Below are 7,074 nucleotides of genomic sequence, written 5' to 3' on the forward strand. Positions count from 1 at the left end.
TCTATCTGTACTAAAGCTGGGAACCCAGAAAGCTGTGTGGGCCATCAGTTGCTAAGGAAATGTCAGGTGGCCTGCACAGCTTTCTGGGTTGCTGACTTTAGTACAGATAGGAACAGAGAGGAGAGAGTCGGGAGGAGGTGCAGGCTGTGATCTCTCCTTCCTGTCTGTATACAGGAATTAAAACAGAACACAGTCAGACCTGACTGTACAGAGTTTGATTACCAACCCCATATATCTTCCCCACACTGCTCCTGTCCCAGCAGCAGAAATTGTGGGTAGGGGGCAGAATTAAATTTTTGCACAGTCTTGATTTTAGAGTTATGTGTCTACAGACAGGAGGGAGAGAAGCTGGAGGAGGGGAGCACAGCATATGTTTGTGCTAGAAGGGGGGATTTGGGGGGAGATTTGCGTTAGGAGAGGGAATTTGTGGGGGATTTGTACTAAGAAATTTGGAGAGGGATTTATGCTAGGAGGATGATTTTGGAGCTAGGGATTTGTGTTAAAAAGGGGGATTTTGGCAGAGTTGTGCTAGAAGCAGAGATTTGGGGAGATTTTGTGCTAGGAGGTGGGATTTTGAAGGGGGATTTGTGCTAGGAGGGAATATTTTGGTGGGGGAGATTAGTGCTAGAAGCAGGGATTAAGGGGGGGGGGGGGAATGTGTGCTAGGAGGAGGTAATCTGTGCTATTTTAAAAATCATGTTGGCACCTTTTTTTTCTGTCTCACATGCATAGAGCAGCCCAATACAAAACCATGACATGGAAACATGGTACTGAGAAATGTAAAGGTGTTCACCTGGGTGCCAAAAGTACACAAGCAAATTAGTTTGTGAGGAGCTCCCTGGGAGATTCAGTGATGGATGGTCTTTTGATCATAGACCTAACAATAGCATGCAATGCTAAGTCGCAGCTAATAAAGCTAGTAAAATTTTGCCATGCATGAAAAAGTGCATACTTTCAATGCATAAATTAGTAATTCTACCCCTTTATAAAACACTAATTTGGCCTATTTGGAAATTCAGTTCAGATTTGGTCACCAATCCTCAGGAAAAACATTGCTTAATTAGAAAGATTTCAGCAAAGGGCAACACAATGAATAAAGTGGATGGAGAACCTCAGCTATCAGGAGAAATTACATAGATTATAGTTCTCTCTGGAGAATAGGTGTTTAACCCCCTCACGGAAGTGCCTCCTGGACCTTTAAGGGGTTTCTGATGCCGGGAGGTGGGGCGGGGTTTAGGGTCATATGACCATCTTGATTTGCTGCCATGGCAGTCACATGATCTGAAAGGTCCCGATCGCAAGGAGAGATAGGGACCTTTCAGTGGGACGCTGACACATGTGCTGGGAGTGTGCAGGGTGCATGCTCTCAGCACGTTTGTTTACAAATGGTACACAAATATGTGGCCACTCGGCGTCAAGGCCCAGACGCCGAGAGGCCGCATATTTGTGCACTGTCGTCATGAAGAGGTTAAGATGCAATATGTTTACAATGTACAGATACAGTGTATCAAAGGTGACTTCAGTAACTGTAATACATTGTCTACTTTGATGTTCCTGAAGAGGACATGTGGCCACGACCAGGTTAGAAGAGAGGAGGATCAACCTTAAATTGCAGAAATGATTCTGTTAGAATAGTTAAAATGTGGAGCTCCCTCCCAAAGAGATGGTACTAGCTAAGAGTGTCAACAACTTTTACTGTAGATGTCTTCCTCAAGCAGAATATACAGGACCAAAGAGTTGATGGAGAGTGTGATGATGCTGAAGCATTTTAGGTGGAACTGCACATGGGAGGGCGTACTACAAAGGAAATTGGAGTTTGTTATAGGCCACCCAGTGTTAATGAGCAGGTGGAGACTCAGCTCCTTGCACAGATCAAAAGAGCTGCAAGGGCTGGGACAGTGATAATAATGGGGGATTTTAACTACCCAGAAATTGTCTGGAGTAATGGCACTGCAGGAACAGTTAAACGGCAAACATTTCTAAATCTACTACAGGACAATTTTAAGGTACAGTTCATAGAGGCCTCAACTCGGAATGATTCTCTGCTGGAGCTGATAATCTCAAACCATGCAGAGCTTATTACTAATGTCCATATAAAAGAACATCTGGATAGCAGTGAAAATAACATGATTTCATTTATCGTTAGCTGTAAACAACCAGAACATACAAGGAAAAATAAAAACACTCAACTATAAGAGAGCTAATTTTCCAAGGCTGAGAGCTGCTCTCCAAGACCTAGACTGGGAGGGAATATTGGCATCGATGAACACAACACAGAAATGGGAGTTCTTCAAAAAAACTGTATGTGAACACACTGCAAAATAGATTCCCATGGGCAACAAGTTTAAAAGGCTAAAAATAAAACCTACGTGGCTTACGGCCAAAGTTAAAAAAGCCATAAATAATAAGAAAAGAGCTTAATATAAAAATGAATTAACGCTATCATCGTTTAAACATTACAAAGAATATAACAGAATATGTAATTCTGTATAATAATAATGTAAAAAGGAAATCAAGGCTGAAAAAATTGAAAACGAATGACAGATTGCAAAAGATAGCAGGACAAACCTCCCAAATTTTTTTCAAATATATTAATAGTCAAAAGGTCAAGTCCTTAGGCGCATGCGCGGCCAGGGACGATGGCGGCCGCACTTTAAGTGAGCTCCGCTCATCCCGGCCAGTGAAGACTCACCCGACATTTGCCTCCGCTCCTCTTCCGCTGCGGGTGAGTCACCCGTACTCTGCACCCGGCCCGGCACCTGAGCGAAGGCTTGATGGGGAAGATAGGGCGCTGGAGGCCCCCCTCCCCGCAACCACGTGACCCACGGCCCTCGCCGCTCCGGAGGTTCCTCTCCAGGCCACAATCCCCAGCCTCAGGTATGACTGAGAGCCCAGGGAGAGATCGCGGCCCCCCGGTGGTCGCAGACGGTACTGCACTCACAGACACTCCAGCCTCTGCCCTGACACACTCCCTGCTGGAGGACTATGAGCCCCAGCATGCTACTGCAAGGGCTGCGGAGCACTCTGCCTCAGAGAAGCATCCTCTTTCCACCCTGGCACCTCAACAGGCCACCCAGTCACCTTCCCTCACATTGTCAGCGTTGGATGACAAGCTACAAAATTTTTTGCGCAACATTACCGCGTCCATATCCGCTGAAATTGGAAAGCTGGCCTTGGAGCTTAGAGGGGAAATTGCCCAGATTGGAGACCGCACGGACAGACTGGAAAATGAGTTTGATGATCTGGTTCAATACGTCCACGTGCTGGAAGAGGATAACGCTTATCTGAAGCATTCCATGTCCCAAATGCAGCTCCAGCAAGAGGATCTGGAAAACAGGGAACGGCGCCAAAATATCCATATCCGCGGTATGTCTGAGTCTATTGCAGACGCACAGTTGCACCGTCATCTTCTGTCCTTCTTTACCGCGACTGCACCCTTGGTTCCAGAGGCAGATTGGCGTATGGATAGGGCTCACCGCTCCTTGGGCCCAAAACCTGCTGAAGGCACCAGATCTCGCGACGTTATTGTTCGCTTTTAGAGATGAGCGAATTATTCAAAAATTCGATTCGACTGATTCGGCGAATTCGTGAAAAAATTTCGATTCGAGTCGAATATATTCGCTGCGAATTTAACTTATAAAAGGGTGTTTCTAGGCTTCAGAGAGCCTTTATATTAGTGCAGAACACTGTACCTTTAATTTAAATGCCCTTGGAGTCTGCTGGGGAAGAGAAATAATACTGACAGTCAGTATGACATGCAGATGAGTGCCGTCGATCTTAGAATAACCGCACACTTCACTCATTTGGGCAGTCACGGGGCCAAAACCAGAGTATGGAGCCACAGTGTGGCGGTGGAGGCAGCAGCAATGGGAGGCCATACAGCACCCTATGACAAAAATGGAAATCACCAGCAGTGTGAGGAGACCTGAAAGTGGCACATGGCAGAGTGTGGCGATGGAGACAGCAGCAATGGGAGGCCGTACAGGGACCCATGACACACTCTGGACCTGGCAACAGCATGAGGAGGCGGTACAGGGGCCCATGACAGATTACGGGCCTGGCAGCAGCATGAGGAGTCGGTACGGGGGCCCATGACACACTCTGGACCTGGCAGCAGCATGAGGAGGCGGTACAGGGGCGCATGACAGATTACGAGCCTGGCAGCAGCAACTTGGACAGGAGGACGTTCAGCTTCTGCACCGTCGGGTGCGTGCTCGCAAACTGTTGTCTCTTGGAAACGGATTCCAAGAAAGACTGCTGACGGAATCCGTGAAGAGGAGTAGAAGGAGAATGAGCATCTGAACGAGCGGAATATGCCAACAAGCGACAACAGGGGCCCATGACAGATTACGGGCCTGGCAGCAGCATGAGGAGTCGGTATGGGGGCCCATGGCAGATTACGGGCCTGGCAGCAGCAATGGGAGGCCCGTAATCTGCCAGCACCCTATGACAAAAAATGGAACACACCAGCAGTGTGTGAGGAGACCTGAAAGTGGCACATGGCAGAGTGTGGCGATGGAGACAGCAGCAATGGGAGGCCGTACAGGGACCCATGAGAGACTCTGGACCTGGCAGCAGCATGAGGAGGTGGTACAGGGGCCCATGGCAGATTAGGGGCCTGGCAGCAGCTATGGGAGGCCCGTAATCTGCCAGCACCCTATGACAAAAAATGGAACACACCAGCAGTGTGAGGAGACCTGAAAGTGGCACATGGCATGAGACACTGTGGACCTGGCAGCAGCATGAGGAGGCGGTACAGGGGCCCATGGCAGATTAGGGGCCTGGCAGCAGCTATGGGAGGCCCGTAATCTGCCAGCACCCTATGACAAAAAATGGAACTCACCAGCAGTGTGAGGAGACCTGAAAGTGGCACATGGCAGAGTGTGGCGATGGAGACAGCAGCAATGGGAGGCCGTACAGGGACCCATGAGAGACTCTGGACTTGGAAGCAGCATGAGGAGGCGGTATAGGGGCCCATGGCAGATTAGGGGCCTGGCAGCAGCTATAGGAGGCCCGTAATCTGCCAGCACCCTATGACAAAAAATGGAACACACCAGCAGTGTGAGGAGACCTGAAAGTGGCACATGGCATGAGACACTGTGGACCTGGCAGCAGCATGAGGAGGCGGTACAGGGGCCCATGGCAGATTAGGGGCCTGGCAGCAGCTATGGGAGGCCCGTAATCTGCCAGCACCCTATGACAAAAAATGGAACAAACCAGCAGTGTGTGGAGACCTGAAAGTGGCACATGGCAGAGTATGGCGATGGAGACAGCAGCAATGGGAGGACGTACAGGGACCCATGAGAGACTCTGGACTTGGCAGCAGCATGAGGAGGCGGTATAGGGGCCCATGGCAGATTAGGGGCCTGGCAGCAGCTATAGGAGACCCGTAATCTGCCAGCACCCTATGACAAAAAATGTAACACACCAGCAGTGTGAGGAGACCTGAAAGTGGCATATGGCAGAGTGTGGCGATGGAGACAGCAGCAATGGGAGGCCGTACAGGGACCCATGAGAGACTCTGGACCTGGCAGCAGCATGAGGAGGCGGTATAGGGGCCCATGGCAGATTAGGGGCCTGGCAGCAGCTATAGGAGGCCCGTAATCTGCAAGCACCCTATGACAAAAAATGGAACACACCAGCAGTGTGAGGAGACCTGAAAGTGGCACATGGCATAAGACACTGTGGACCTGGCAGCAGCATGAGGAGGCGGTACAGGGGCCCATGGCAGATTAGGGGCCTGGCAGCAGCTATGGGAGGCCCGTAATCTGCCAGCACCCTATGACAAAAAATGGAACACACCAGCAGTGTGAGGAGACCTGAAAGTGGCACATGGCATGAGACACTGTGGACCTGGCAGCAGCATGAGGAGGCGGTACAGGGGCCCATGGCAGATTAGGGGCCTGGCAGCAGCTATGGGAGGCCCGTAATCTGCCAGCACCCTATGACAAAAAATGGAACACACCAGCAGTGTGAGGAGACCTGAAAGTGGCACATGGCATGAGACACTGTAGACCTGGCAGCAGCATGAGGAGGCGGTACAGGGGCCCATGGCAGATTAGGGGCCTGGAAGCAGCTATGGGAGGCCCGTAATCTGCCAGCACCCTATGACAAAAAATGGAACACACCAGCAGTGTGAGGAGACCTGAAAGTGGCACATGGCAGAGTGTGGCGATGGAGACAGCAGCAATGGGAGGCCGTACAGGGACCCATGAGAGACTCTGGACCTGGCAGCAGCATGAGGAGGCGGTATAGGGGCCCATGGCAGATTAGGGGCCTGGCAGCAGCTATAGGAGGCCCGTAATCTGCCAGCACCCTATGACAAAAAATGGAACACACCAGCAGTGTGAGGAGACCTGAAAGTGGCACATGGCATGAGACACTGCGGACCTGGCAGCAGCATGAGGAGGCGGTACAGGGGCCCATGGCAGATTAGGGGCCTGGCAGCAGCTATGGGAGGCCCGTAATCTGCCAGCACCCTATGACAAAAAATGGAACACACCAGCAGTGTGAGGAGACCTGAAAGTGGCACATGGCATGAGACACTGTGGACCTGGCAGCAGCATGAGGAGGCGGTACAGGGGCCCATGGCAGATTAGGGGCCTGTCAGCAGCTATGGGAGGCCCGTAATCTGCCAGCACCCTATGACAAAAAATGGAACACACCAGCAGTGTGAGGAGACCTGAAAGTGGCACATGGCATGAGACACTGTGGACCTGGCAGCAGCATGAGGAGGCGGTACAGGGGCCCATGGCAGATTAGGGGCCTGGCAGCAGCTATGGGAGGCCCGTAATCTGCCAGCACCCTATGACAAAAAATGGAACTCACCAGCAGTGTGAGGAGACCTGAAAGTGGCACATGGCAGAGTGTGGCGATGGAGACAGCAGCAATGGGAGGCCGTACAGGGACCCATGAGAGACTCTGGACTTGGCAGCAGCATGAGGAGGCGGTATAGGGGCCCATGGCAGATTAGGGGCCTGGCAGCAGCTATAGGAGGCCCGTAATCTGCCAGCACCCTATGACAAAAAATGGAACACACCAGCAGTGTGAGGAGACCTGAAAGTGGCACATGGC

This window comes from Staurois parvus, unplaced genomic scaffold, assembly GCF_062004578.1.
Source record: "Staurois parvus isolate SC_StPar_1 unplaced genomic scaffold, SC_StPar_1.0 ptg000011l, whole genome shotgun sequence".
Taxonomy (NCBI): domain Eukaryota; kingdom Metazoa; phylum Chordata; class Amphibia; order Anura; family Ranidae; genus Staurois; species Staurois parvus.